This window comes from Canis lupus, chromosome 20 (genome assembly GCF_048164855.1).
Source record: "Canis lupus baileyi chromosome 20, mCanLup2.hap1, whole genome shotgun sequence".
In the NCBI taxonomy this organism is placed as follows: Eukaryota; Metazoa; Chordata; class Mammalia; order Carnivora; family Canidae; genus Canis; species Canis lupus.
In genome coordinates this window covers 6624283-6638387 of record NC_132857.1, presented here as the reverse complement: position 1 = coordinate 6638387, position 14105 = coordinate 6624283, and the positions used below count along the sequence as shown (strand labels likewise).

General features: G+C 34.7%; 1 long non-coding RNA gene across 2 annotated transcripts in view; it reads right to left on the bottom strand.

Moving 5' to 3' along the window:
• LOC140612030 (uncharacterized) overlaps positions 1–10473 on the bottom strand; it is a 30890-nt gene extending 20417 nt beyond the window's left edge. The window contains exons 1-3 of one of the 2 annotated variants that reach the window (XR_012013357.1): positions 9412–10473; positions 5415–5522; positions 3548–3600 (exon numbers count right to left, since the gene is read on the bottom strand). This is a non-coding gene — a long non-coding RNA (uncharacterized lncRNA). The remainder of the gene's footprint in view (positions 1–3547; positions 3601–5414; positions 5523–9411) is intronic. The other variant, XR_012013358.1, reaches the window with a different exon arrangement.
• Positions 10474–14105: the final 3632 nt, after the last annotated feature.

The following is a 14105-nucleotide window of genomic DNA, read 5'->3' as shown; positions in this document are numbered from 1 at the left end:
CAGAGTTGGGAAAGAGTGAAATAAGGGTAACACATCAGACAGATATTATAGAAAGCTGAGGAAGATATTATAGCTTGTACCAGAGTGATATAAGAGAAGATGGCAAGACATATTCAGATTCTGGGTATGTTTTGAAGATAGTGCCAACATAATTTGTTGACAGTTTAGAATTAGTATAAGAGAAAAATTGAGGAGAAAAGATGACTCCAAAGTTTTGGACTGAGCATTGGAAGAAGGCTGCAGGAGGAGAGATTTGAGAGTAAGGTCAGAAATTAATCTTTGGATGCATCTGCTAGTTGCATGTACTAGGTAACCTAATGGAAATGTAGAGTAATCACCACTTGAGGGAGTAGTGTTGTCAGGAGAGATACAGGTTTTCAGAGTTTCAGAGAGGTAGTGGAGGATATACAGAATTTTGATAATAATAGTCCATGAATTCTAGAGGATGTTATGGGTGAGTTTCACAATTTGAGGAAGAGTCAAAGAAGAGGACAAAATAGGAAATATGAAAATCCCTACATGGGGTGAAATCCAGAAGATAAGCTATGATCTGGGAATCACTCTTGTTGCTTTTGGGGAAGAAACAAATCTACAAATACAAGGATGTATTCATGAAGTTTATATAGGGTAATCAAATAATATATTGACAGTTCTTGGATAGTTTGGGGAGTGAAGAAGGCATTATAATTCCTGGGATAAGAAGCTCAAACTGAGACTATTTCAGGTGAGCTAGAACCTGTGTTCATCCTATGTTAAGAATATGTGGGAAAGTTAGAATTTATTCTGAATGCATTGTCTTCTTTTGGTCCCTGGTGATGGGAGAAAATAGTATTAGGAGGAGTGGTCTTGGTCCCAAATGCGGGGTCCACTCTTTATCTCTGGTAGGAATGCCTCAGATTTATTAAAAGTTTCCCCCTTTGATTTATGCTGTTTATATTGGGGAAACCTGATTTTAATCCCAGTGCTAAATGCTGATTTAATCCCACGGTGCTAACTGCTGATCTGACTGGCAGGATTGCTTGGAGAAAACATGACTCCCTCTTAAAGATGATTGATGAAGTTGAGGACATCTGGAAAATGTAATCTGTTTAGCTTGGGTCTCCCCTGGATCCCTGTGGTTATAAGGTTGAAGGCCTTGGGGAAACGGTCTTGTTGGCAGTGTGTACATTCACATAGAATACATGTATATCATTAGACTTATGCTTATTAATAACACTATTATTTCATAATCCATTTCAGCCTAACTAAATTAAGTTATTCAAAGTATGCACTAAGTTCTTAATTTCAATGACTACATATGTTATTTCTAGACATTCCAGTAGGTACTTTTCCAGATCCTTTTGCTATTTTTTTCATAACAGGTTTTATTTTCATCATAGCTTATATTTCTTTTTTATATCTTTAATCATTTTAAAACAATATTTATACATTCTCTCTCTCTCTCTCTCTCTCTCTCTCTCTCTCTCTCTCTCTCTCTTCCCCTCTTTTAGCTCATTAGCAGCTACTTTTTACGTGAATGTGTGCCTGAGAGGTAGAGTTGCATACCAGGCCTGAGAAGGATAAGTTGTTATTTTGTTTTCTGTGGGATTCACATGAAACCTGGGATGATGAACTTTCCCTGAAAAAGCAATTTACATTTATTTCTATAGAGTATCTCAGAGGGTTTGTCCTAAACTTGGCTTGATCTATTTTATTGATGGTGTTGATTTTAGGCTAGGGATTCCCTCAAGATACTCTACATTCTAAATCCACATGTAGTTTGGGCCTGAGCTTTTTAGTCACTTGTGTCTCCAACCATGAATGGAGACATCCCTGCTACTGCCCTGAGCCATTTCTCTAGTACTCAGATAAGAGTTCTCCAGTTCATTGTTCACTACTTACCCTTTGATATCTCTTCCAGTGTGCTGGAGCTAGATGAGGATTTCAGTTCCAGCTGCTCCTAATTTTTGGGCCCATGGCCAGTTTACAGTCCTTGTGTAGGCACTGAAGCATATGTTTATGAGGGCCAACATCTGGTCCATTCTTGTAGGTTCCTGGACTGCCTTCTCTATCCTCCTCTATTTCAGGCATTCAGGAGTTCCCTTATATTATATTCACAGCTATATATTGAATTATTTTGTAATAGTTGGGGGTGCATGTATATTTGTACTAAGAAAGTAGAAAGTGACTAAGGTTCACCAACTTCATATAACGACTTTCTCCCACTTCTTTTTGTTATTGTTTTATTACTCCTTTGGGGTGTGGGAAGCATTTATTTCTTTAAATATATTAAACTTAATATAAGCCTGCCTTTCGTTTTTAATGATTTTTTTAACCTGATTTGAGTTTTTTATTGATTTGGGATGATTTTTAATTGAAAAAAATCTGATCTTATTCATAGTTTTTCTGATATTTGGGGTTTTTATTGAAAAAATGTGATTTTATTAATAGTTTTTCAATGATTTCTACATCCTTGAAGAATGATCCTGCATGCAAATGTTTTCAAGATAATATTTTCATACACAGTAAATATTTCCACTATGGGAAATGCCAGTGTAATAGTCTTATTATTTGATAATTATACAAACATTCGATAAATCCATACATGAAACCTAATTAGAATACTTACTTTTCAACAGATGAACTTTTTTAGCAATTGCATTTTATTAGATATTTTAGGAAATAAGCCATTATTTAAAACTACTCAGAATATAAAATATGTTAAATCAAGAAAACTCTTTTGGGGAAAATCATTGTATTATTAAAAATAATGATAAAATACTTAATCTCTGTTCCTTAATTGTATCAGTTCAACTTGCTAATTACATTAATTTTAGCACCCTGTGTCAGAATAGATGTAAAGCAAAACTAATGTTAAATCTTATTGAAATAGATGGTAAAGATAAAAAGCTTCATCACAAAGATAATTATCTGTGTAATAGCATGAGAATTATGTGCCTTGAGTATTTTTTAAAATTCTCATTCACAATTGATTTGTTCAAGTCATATTTGAGTTTAAAAAATAGAATACATTTAAAAATATAATTCACCAATTGTAGTGGATTACAACAATATTTGACACTAACTCTATATTTTGAACCCTGTAACAAATAGTGTAAAACTGAGTTATACTTAAGCTTTTAAAAAAAAACACCTTTCTGACTATTAAAATCATTAGAAAAAAGTACAACAAAGTAGAAAGAAAGAAAATATTGCAAATCAGAATATGAAAAAATAGCATAGGGTAGAGAAAAATATAACAGTACTTCAAAACCTTATCTGAATACAACATAAAATTTTTAAAGGAGACTATAATTTCAAACATAGCAAATGTGACAAATGATACATCATACAACCAGTTCAAGAAAGTGCCCCAATTTAAGAATAATATGATGTGTGTAAATATCTTTATAAGGACATCTGTAGACCTTATAAATGATGTTAATCATTAATACCATCATTTTCTCACTATAGTTATCATCATCATTAAAACGTGCCAGGGATATACAGTAGGAAAAACACTGCACTCATTTCCCAAGAACCCATTTCAAGTTCTGGTTCTACTCACTTATAACTACAGGGTGTTGGGTTAGGTCCATAAATCCTCTACATTGTTTGTTTCTGAAAAATAGTGATAATAATGCCTGCCTTACTAAACTCACAGTCTTACAACAATCAATTTTAAAAATGCATCATAAAACACTTCAAACAATATTATATTTTCATTATAAAAGAAATGGGAATTAAGTCCCCTTTATATGCCTAGAATTTGAGTTTTATGCTAGAATAACTTCAGAGAATACAATAATTTCATTTCACTCAATATAATATGTCTAAAATGTAGCACCACTTTTTACTATTTAAGCATTTACAATCTTGTTTTTTTTTCTGGTTATAAATATAAAGCAAGCTCATTTGGCATATGTAGTGTTTCATCACTAAATAGAAAGCTATTGTTTGGACAAAGCTATGTTACTTGCTTCATTAGTAGCAGCAAACTTTTTATATCTTGGCTTGTTTGGCTGACTCGTCTCCCAGCTGGAGTATTCATCATGCAAAATTTTCAGAAAATATTCATGGGTGGCATGATTTCTATGTCTTTGTGTATATAATAACTGATTTCTGTTGTCATTGCACATAATGTGTGATATTTGTGTGTATTCATTGAAGAGCAAACAGCCAACATTGATGAGAAATAGAGGAGGGTTACTCCTGTTTACTTCCAGTGTTGGTTACTTTGGGCTCAATATCTATATATGGCTAGAGGCTACCTTACTGGGTAGCATAGTTGTAGGATATTTTTGATATAATCAAAAGATCCATTGGACAGCATTACTCTAAGGTGCCTGGCATCATCCAAAGGTCTCTCATAGTTACAAATTCAGATCCTGACTCAAGGCATTGCACCTTACTTTTACAAAGTTTAGGCCCTTTCATTTTTTCTAGGCATCCTTTTAAGTCTCTATAATGAATTGATGTGTCTTTCCCCAAGCCTAAATACTTATGAATTGTCCAATGACCTGTGTATTCTCTAGTTGTTCTCTGGGTCCATAATTCATTCATTCATTCATTCACTCATCACTCAATTTTGCACTGAACATTTGCCTTGGAACATAGGGTATCATAAAAAAAAAGTAAGTTGTTCAGGATTTTCAAGATACTGAAGATAGAAGAGACATGATCTTTAACCAACATAAAACTATATGGGATAAATTCTAAATTTTTTAGTTCTGAATGGCCAAGTTCCAGATCCATTATTTTGTGAAATTATACCATTTCAATTCACTATGATCACAAACATGGCATCTTCACCTGTTTTATTTTTATAATAAAACCTAAATTAGATTTTTCCTGATTTTTTATAGCTATAACTACTTACAAAATATACTCAAGTAAAGTTCACTAAATTTAAGCGTACATATATATTTATATATGTAAATATAAATATATATAAATAAATATAAATAATGTATACAAATATATAAATTAATATATACGCATATAAATTTATATACGTATATATGCTGCCAAAATCAATGATATATTTTTCTTCCTGGAAGAACCAAAGAGCACATATTGTGATGTTTTGAGTAAAGAATGGTTTTCAACACAATTTGAGAAAACTGCAATATAAAAGTAAATGTATTTTCAACCACAGATGTACACTATAACTGGATTTCTGCAAAGCCAAACTGAATAAAAATAAAAGTTTTCATATAGCCAGTTATTTGGCACAACAAAATTCAGACAGAGAAAAAAAAAATCTTGACTGAACGTTGAAACCAGACTTTGCATGAAGATACTCCATTTTGTCCTGAAATAAAGTGAGAGTAAATGGGAAGCTGTCATTTTATTAAGTTTACATATTTACCACATGGAAAGGCTGTGGTCATGAAGATTTGATAAATGCTAAATTGCAATTGTAATCATCTTACCAACAGGGAAGATCAAGCATGTTGATGGGCCTAACCACAAGTGTCAATGGAATTGGACCAGGAGGGAAAAAGTGAGAACAAGATCTTTGACCTGATGAAGGAGAAGACCTACAAAAGAAGTTAAAAGTGATATTTAATGTTAGAATAGTGGTCCTGCTGTTTCAAAAAATAAATTATAAATAGTAATGTAAAAAAACCTAGTCATCTCTCTCTCCCTATGCCCTTTTCTTTCTCCCTTCCAAGCTATTCTTACATTTGAAATCATAGAGGAAGGTGAATACATAGCTGAAAATGAGTGAACTGTCCCAGAGCAGTTTGCATATTCCCAAATGCCCTCAAACTAGAGGCCCCGTGGCATAACAGAAGCTAGAGTTGGGAGCAGTAGATGAAAAATACTATCTGTGGAGGTGGTAGGTTCCAACAGGTAGTAGGATAGAACAGGTGAGTTATCTTAAGTGAAGCACAAAAATCAGGGACTTGGAAGCATGGAGAAATACTTGTCAGTTTTATGAATTTATTCTAAATGTTTTAATTTCTTTTCTCTGACAGTAGAACTTGTTTTTAACTATACAAAATATTCATGGTATAAAGATGCATGTTTTACACACAGGAAAAGAATACTCTTAAGTTTTGATGTAATAGATTTTCCTAAGGTCACTTCAAAGAAGGAATATTCACCTAAATCATAAACTTGGATCTTTATAGAAAATCACACAGCATTGAGGGACAACAGCTATACTAGAAAAAGTCACACACTGTTTCTTAAAAGGTATGCAGTAGGCATGTAGGCCACAAAAGTTCTTCATTTTCTGGGATTTTCCCATGCATTGCAGGATATTTGACATTCCTGTTATTAAACAGCCAATGTTCCATAGTCAGTGATGAAAAATGCCCTTTCTCAACACATAAACCAAGTTTCCAAATACTCACTAGGGTAGGAAGGTTGGCTGGTTTCACCTCCATTAAATACAACTAAGAAGGATTACAGAAAAAGGATCCCTGACCACCTAAGAGTATGAAGGAATTAAAGAGAGGTGTGTGAGAGGGAAGTTAAAGATGTTAACAGATGATGAATAAGGAACAGATGACTATTTTAGGTCAAAGTTCTTAAAGTCATTTCTCCTCTGTAATTTCTTTACTCACTTGCTGTTCCAGTGATTGTTTTTTGGTTCTACCTATCATCTATCCGTCCATCCGTCCATCCATCATGTATCTTTGTATGTATGTATGTATGTATCTATTATCTATCTAGCTACCTACCTATTATCTATCTATCTATCTATCTATCTATCTATCTATCTATCTATCATCTAATCTATGATTTATCTGTCTATCTGTCATCTAGGAGCTTGGTAAATTATTTAGTTATGAAAACACACTTGTTGCAAAAAAGAAAAAGAGAAACCAAACAACACAGGGGGTATATACAGTAAAAGTGACAGTCCTCCCCCTCACTTTACCACCTCTCCTATTCTATTCCCCAGCAACAATCTCTTTATTTGATTTTTTTTAAGATTTTATTTATTTATTCATGAAAGATACAGAGAGAGAAAGGCAGAGCCATAGGCAGAGGGAGAAGCAGGCTCCATGCAGGGAGCCTGATGTGGGTCTCGATCTTGAGACCGCAGATCACGCCCTGAGTCAGGGGCAGGTGCTCAACCACTGGGCCACCCAGGCATCCCTTTATTTGATTTTAAATAACCTTTCTAAGACTTACGAGTCTGTGTTTTAAACTCATTTCAAGCTTCACTTCTCTGTGCAAGGCTAAATCTATGTACATGGAAAGTTCAAAAGGTGTTATCGGTTCCATAACTAGATTAACATGGCTTCATAACTAGATGGAGAAAGTAACATTTCAAGAGGGTAATGATACCACTGGTTATGATGCTGTCTTCTCCCCCTGGAGCTCCCTGACCTCGAATCTGACCTCTTCAGTTTGGGAAAATTGTATTGTGCAGATACAGTCCAATCCAATCCAACGAGCATTTTTTTGAAATCCCTAGATTTTGTGGTAGTCATATGCAAGACTGTGTAAGGGAGTGAATGACAGCTCTCAAAATGCTGTGTACATGTGAATGGACTGACCCTCATGAAACGTGGTAAGTGCTATAACTGTGTGATTGCTGCTGCCTCCCCCTCCTCCTAACCAATTCTAGTTTAGCCCTACTGTAATCCTATCATTCCACTGGGTAATCTGATTCAAAAAATACAAGCTAATAACTCAAAAGGCTCTTAGAGATAAAAGATTCCAAATATCTCATTTTATAATTGGAGAAAATATGATCGAATTTGATGACCTGTGCACATTCAATCAGTAAACTTATTCATGATAAGTGTTCATGAAAGAGGGTTAAAGGGCATTAAAGCAACATAAGTACATTCTGGAATGGCTTTCTAAAGATGATGTGTTCAACTTATTTTTATTTGTTCTTTTCTACTTTATTTACCTGTTTTTTTTTTTAAGAATGATTGGGGGAAATGTAGTGAAGAATTATTTGGAGGGAAAGTGAGGTAAAACATTAACGGTTCTAAGAAAATTATTTAGAGAATATTTCTTTAGTGATGCTGCATAACTCACCTTTTTATGGCCTCAGTTTACCTACTTAATTATTGTACTCCTAAGGTCTTCAATGTCAAAGTGATAACTTTTCTGTAGAGAAATTTTATTGAACATTTTTTAAAATTCCATGTTTAGGAATAGTTGAAATGCTGTGTACCCCATAAGCTCATTTTATTAAAAAAAAAAACTAAACAAAACAAAAAATGATAATCTCCATGTTGGAATTGAGGACAATTCACTATTGATCTATAAGGGGAAAAAAGTCATTCACGCATTTATTATTAACTAATTGATTATATAGATGAAGTTTCATACAAATTATTACACTTGTTTTATTTTCTCCCAGACAATATCCTTCTCCTTAAAACACTAAGTGAGATATTATGTACAATGGTACAGTTTTATTATAATAAATTACTTTCTGCTAAAAGGCTCCCTAAGTAGAAGATCTAGACAACGTGAGTTGCTATCTTCTACTTTTTCATTTTAAAACAAACATTATTAGTAAAAATGGATGAGTATGTATTTTTATTGAAACAAATATTACTTAGCAAAATCTCGAAGCTCAATATGGTCTTCTGTTTTGTACAGCTTTGGCATCTTATTCAACTAACCTACAAATAGGATACACGGAAGTTATTTCCTATATCCTTAGGCATCTATTCTCTTCTTGTTAATGCAATGCCTGAGAGGCTCTATTGGGAAAATGAAACATTTTCTCAAATAGGATTAAATAGTTATATACTTCATTGTTTTGGGGCTATAGTAACAGAAATATTTTCTAATATAGCACTTAGTGCTTATTAAATACAAGTGGATGATGATGATTGATATAGGCCACAGTGGGGATTTAAGCTATTATTGTTGCATTACTTGCCTACACACACTGTGGGAAATATTTATACACTTATAGATATGCCTGAAATCTGAGAAAATGTTGATTTACATGGTGCACAAAAAGTACGACTATTTAAAAAATTTCTACCAGTGATCATAACTCAATGTGGTTATGATATCAGTATCCTTATATTTTGACCCCAAGATGAAAACTTTGGAGTTCAGTGAGTACAAGCAGCATATCAGGACTTATATCTGAGTTAGAAGTTGTTGTGATTAGTGATATGTATTTCAAGAATCACAATCTTCATTTTTTAATTCTGGCATATGCTAAAATAATACTGAGAAATGCATTTTGATTCAGCTTTTGTAATTTTTTTAACATAGTCTGTTTTAGTTTAAAGGCAGTAATTCCAATATGCTCCTCACCTCACTATCTGAGCAGATAAACTTGTTCCTATTTTAATGTTACACAAACAATCAAACATGAATTTGCTCACTTATCTCCATTAAATCTCCCAGCTCGTTTGCATTTGTATACTTTCTGGCTCTCTCCAGTTAAAATTGCAGGAAATGTTACCACTTTTATCAAATACTAACCTCTCTTGCTCTGGATGCCATCCCCTTTCCTTCTCAAGGATTTCGCTTCTTGATTACCCCTCTTTCTTTCAAGATTGGTTTCTCTTTACCCTCCCTACCAGTTCATTTAACATGGAAATATGCACAGAAGCTCAGATTAAAACAAACAAACAAACTAGTAAAAATCCTTTTTTCATCTCTTTCCCCATTTACTGCTATATTTTTATTGTCTTCACATTTTTTATTCTTTTTTACAAATCACTTGAAAAAATTGTCTTCAATCACATTTTCACTTCCTCTTCTATTTTTTTTTTCTTAAAATCATCCCCAAATGACTCCACATTCTACTCTTCATGGAAGCTACTATTATAACAGTAGCTTTGCAAAATTTATTATCATTTGTATGAGTTTATATTGATCTTTGAACAGCAGTCAACACACTTGATAAGCCTTAAACTAATTTCTTCTTTTGACTTCAGTTCTACTATTCTCCTGGGAGTTTTTTCTTCTCTTTTGGCTTCTCTTTCTCAAATCTCATTGCTACTTTCTTGTATTTCTACTGGATACATAATGTTGAAGTGACCTAGAGCTCAGTTCTAAGCCCCTTTCTCTGCTTCAAATAAATTTTTCTCTAGATAACTAATCTCATCAAGAGCAATGGCTTTAAATAATATCAATATGATCTAAAATCTATTTCTCCATAATTAAAGTCTGTAATCTCATTTCCAAGCAGTCCATCCAATTATCTCCCTTGGGTGAGACGTATTCATATTAAATTTAATAGGACCCAACAAAAATATTTGTTACTCTAAAACATGCATCTTCTGCTCATTTCTTTGTATCAGTTGATGCCACCATTACCTACCCAGTTGCCCAAGCCAACACTAGGAATTGTTCTTGATTCTTCTCTTTTCTCTCATCATAGTATCTAATCCACTAGCAAATCCTGTGATGTAACTTCCAAAATGTATCCTGACAATATAGTCTCCCTTCACTCAACTCTCTACCTAGCAGGGAGAGCGTTCTTTTAAAACTTAAGCCAAGCCCCATTATATAGCCATACATATAGTTTAAACACTTTACTTCAGTGACCGACCCCTTATCATCACATAGAATCTTTACATTGTGCTTAGAATGTTTACATTTACTTAGAATAAATTTCTGATTCTGGCTTACAAAATCCTGATTTCGTGTTTTTACTTCTGTGGGCACCTTTTTCTCTCTGTGCTTCAATCAAACTGACATTCCTTCTATCTTAGCTTAGGAGAAACTTTCTCCTTTGTACAGAATACTATTTCCTCTCCCTGGAATATTCTTCCCCTGAATTTTAGAATACCTGGATTTTTCATATAAGTTTAAGCTCAGAGTTATAGTGCTGGTTATATAGGCCAGTCACAGTGGCCATATTCAGGTCTTAATTCAAATTTCATCCATGGAGTCTTCCAAAACAAACAAACAAACAAACAAAAAACAATAACAACAACAACAACAAAATACAGAGTAATTTGTAGAATGTGGGGAGGGAGGAAAATAGATGAATGTGTTCAAATTGTTATCTTTACTTGAAAGCCTGTTGATATCTTAAATAATTATTTGTAAAATCATTGATTTTGACTCTCACCAAGAATAAGCTCTATAAAATCACAGAAGTTAACAATCTTGTAAACTACTCTAATGTCTGCCAGATAGAAACAAGAACAAAAAGACATATTTGTTGAACAATAAAAAGTAAATTAATTAAGTAGAAAGAGGATGTAATTTTAAATCAAAGGATTTGAGTTCAAGTCCTAGGTTTTTTTGGACACTGCAACTTTGAGCGAAACTACCATCCTCTTTAAGACCCAGTTACCTCATTTTAAATATTGGAATAATAACTCTAATAATAACCTCTCAGCCCTAGAGATATATTTTGAGTGCTAAATGAGATTTCACACCCACACATATACACACGCGCATACACACACATCCTATGCAATATAAAGGGCTTTACAAAAGCAAATCCCATTATTAAGTAAATCTTAATCTCACTCATTAAACATGAAATCAGTGATAGTTTTAGTGTTACAAAAAATTTGACAAGAAGCACTATATAAGTAAATTGGGGAGGGGAATGGACAATGGGAAACTGAATAGAACTTTCATAGCATACTGAAGGGAGGTGGGTAGGCGGGTAGGTGGTTAGGCGAATAGGGTTAACGGGTGACAGGCATTCAACAGGGCATGTGATGTGATGAGCACTGGATGTTATACTACATGTTGGCAAATTGAACTTCAATATTTTTTAAAAAAGAACTTTAATTGCAAAGCCCTTATTTATATACATATAATCCCTGAAGATCAATGTAGTCAAGAGTGAGAGAGAATAAGGAGACAGCAATAAAAATCCCTGTGGCGCTAAGTCTGGCGACCAACAGTATTTAGTATAAAAGCATGAAGAGAGACACTACATAGCTCTTATTATTGGACCAGAAATATCAAGCAGAGTGGATAGGACTTCCAGGTATAAATGACAACATAAATGCTCCCTACCAAAATATACTAAGCCAGTTTTGTTTCACTCGTGAAAACTACAGGATGGAAAGAGGATGGAAGGAATGATAGGACTTTTAAAGCTGGAAAAAAAAAAAAAGATATAGCTAGGAGCTTAAAAAACACGAGAAAACTAAATTCTAAGCCAAAAGCGACCAAGAGATAATCTTATGAGCAATTCAGAATTCCCAAAAGACTCACAAAGTGGTAGCACCATTACCTTAGGAAGGGATTATCGAGAAAAAAGAAAGCTATAATAAGAGGCAAAGTTGAAAGTCTGTGTGAGAATAAACTACTTTCTCAGATTCCCTTCCAAACTGCCCTCTAGCACTCTGGAAGTAGACTGAGCATTTGTTAAAGGATCTCTGGACTTGTGGACACCTCGTTTATTTGAGAGTAGAAGTACTATACTGCAGGGATGTTCAGTGATTATATGCACCGTGGTGCATGGGACCTCAGCCCATCCTAAGGGCTCTTTCCCTTGGGTCCCAGAACACTGCTGGGAATTTCACCCTCTGGGAAATCTAAACAGCTCAGGAGGAAATATAAAGGTTCTGACTTTGGATGAATCCCAACTGAACGTCTGGAAATATCACCCTACAGTGAAGATTACAGTTGATAAGACCCATCCAGACATTTATAGATTTTTGCATGTCTTTTAATTTCCCTCTCTTAGGTAAGTTTAATCATTCAAAGACTGCCAGGAACATGAAAGATAGAACCCAGAACAAGCAAATGGGTATATGAAATTTGGAAGAAAAATACTAGGCCCAAAGATTAAAATTTGAAAAGAAAAGCAACATACTTACAGAGATAAGAGAATGTGTTGAAGACAATAGAAAAGAAACAGGATATTATTTTTTAAAAGAGAGAGGGATGTTCTTAGAAATTGAAGCTCTAGTCTTCAAAATCTTAATTTTGACCACTATATTTTCCCGGTGAACTTCATTTTTATTCTCAAAAATGACGCTTTCACACTTTGCCTTCTCTTTTCAAGCTTCCCACTTGCCTCCTTCCATTCTCAGCTCATGGCCTGACCTCATGTTTCATGGGGAAAACAGAAACAAATAGACAATAGCTTCCTCACTGTCTTACCATCAAATCTTCAACCTTCAAATCTGCGATCTCTGCACCCATGCCCTCTGCCTTCTGTCTTGGTGCAATGTTTGATGTGTCCCTTCCCCTGTCAGTGTCTAATCCTGCACTTCTGTCCTGGATCTCACCTCCTCCTGCCTATTCCAGGTCCTTCTCTGGTGACCCTCTCCTATATCTACTGCACCATCAGCTCCTCTCTATATACTGGACCTGTCCACCCAGTGTACAAATGTGTCTCAATATCTGCCATATTAAAAAAAATAAATCTCCTTCGCTCGCTAATCTCTCTCCACATACCACCCCATTTCTTATTTCTTCTTCTTGATCAAATTATCTAGTGACTGCCTCTGCAACTTACTTCATGTGTATTCCCCTTTACCTTCTTCAGTCAAGAAAGCCTACCCGGGGGATCCCTGGGTGACTCAGTGGTTTAGCACCTGCCTTTGGCTCAGGGTGTGATCCTGGAGTCCTGGGATCGAGTCCCATGTCGGGCTCCCTGCAGGGAGCCTGCTTCTCCCTCTGCTTGTGTCTCTGCCTCTCTCTCCCTCTGTGTTTCTCATGAATAAATAAATAAAATCTTTAAAAGAGAGAGAGAGAGAGAGAGAGAGCCTAGCCACATTCCACTGCTGAAACTACTCTCATCAAAGTCACCAAGGACTTCCATGTTGACAAACGAATGACTTCCTCCTGTCTTTATACTATTGCTCTTAACACAGTTCAACTCAGCTGACTGCTCTTAGATCTTCCTAAACACTGTCTCTCCCTATTTTCCATGATTACTCATAATTAGTTTTCTTCTTATCCCTTGGTTTACTTTTATTCCTCTATTGATTTCTAAATCTTAATGTACCCCAAGGCCTTGGTCCTAGGACCACTTGAATTTCCTTTCTATGCCCCTAGAAATATCAACCAGTTTGAGGCAATAAACATCACCTATATTCCAACAAACCCTACATTTGTTTCGTTTCGGCCCTGATCTCTGTCCTGAGTTTCCTATTCACTTCACATAGTGTCTACTCAATATAACAGCGTAATTTCCGTTAGGAAACTCCAGCCATGGTACAAATCAGTTATGTATACTGAATTATACG